At 45.6% G+C, this 568-nt stretch overlaps 1 non-coding gene across 1 annotated transcript; it reads left to right on the top strand.

The window, feature by feature from the left end:
• The first annotated feature begins 469 nt into the window (after positions 1 to 469).
• Positions 470 to 568, top strand: LOC120362583 (small nucleolar RNA U13). The gene has a single exon (XR_005578441.1). It is a non-coding gene; the product is annotated as a small nucleolar RNA U13 (small nucleolar RNA).

Raw genomic sequence — 568 nt, forward strand, 5'->3', positions numbered from 1 at the left:
CAAATGCAGACATATTCAATACTTTGCATAAAACTCCAGGGGGTTTATAGACCCGATGAAGCCCATCCATGAAACCCACAAGCTCCATTAAAAAAGAAAGTCAGGCCAGGCGCGATGGCTCAAGCCTGTAATCCCAGCACTTTGGGAGGCCGAGGTGGGTGGATCACAAGGTCAAGAGATCGAGAACATCCTGGTCAACATGGTGAAACCCCGTCTCTACTAAAAATACAAAAAATTAGCTGGGCATGGTGGCACGTGCCTGTAATCCTGGCTACTCAGGACGCTGAGGCAGGAGAATTGCCTGAACCCAGGAAGCAGAGGTTGCGGTGAGCGGAGATCGTGCCTTTGCACTCCAGCCTGGGTAACAAGAGCGAAACTCCGTCTCAAAAAAAAAAAAAAAAAGAAAGAAAGTCAGTAAGGATGAGAAGGGGGAAGAAACTTAAAATGAAATACAAATAGAAACAAATGCATCCTTTTATGGCTCATAAACGTGATGACTGGGTTTTCACACACATGTGAGATGTGCCTCCCGTAAACCTTAAGACATCAGCACGTTATCTATCTAACA

Source organism: Saimiri boliviensis, chromosome 12, assembly GCF_048565385.1.
Source record: "Saimiri boliviensis isolate mSaiBol1 chromosome 12, mSaiBol1.pri, whole genome shotgun sequence".
Classification (NCBI taxonomy): Eukaryota; Metazoa; Chordata; class Mammalia; order Primates; family Cebidae; genus Saimiri; species Saimiri boliviensis.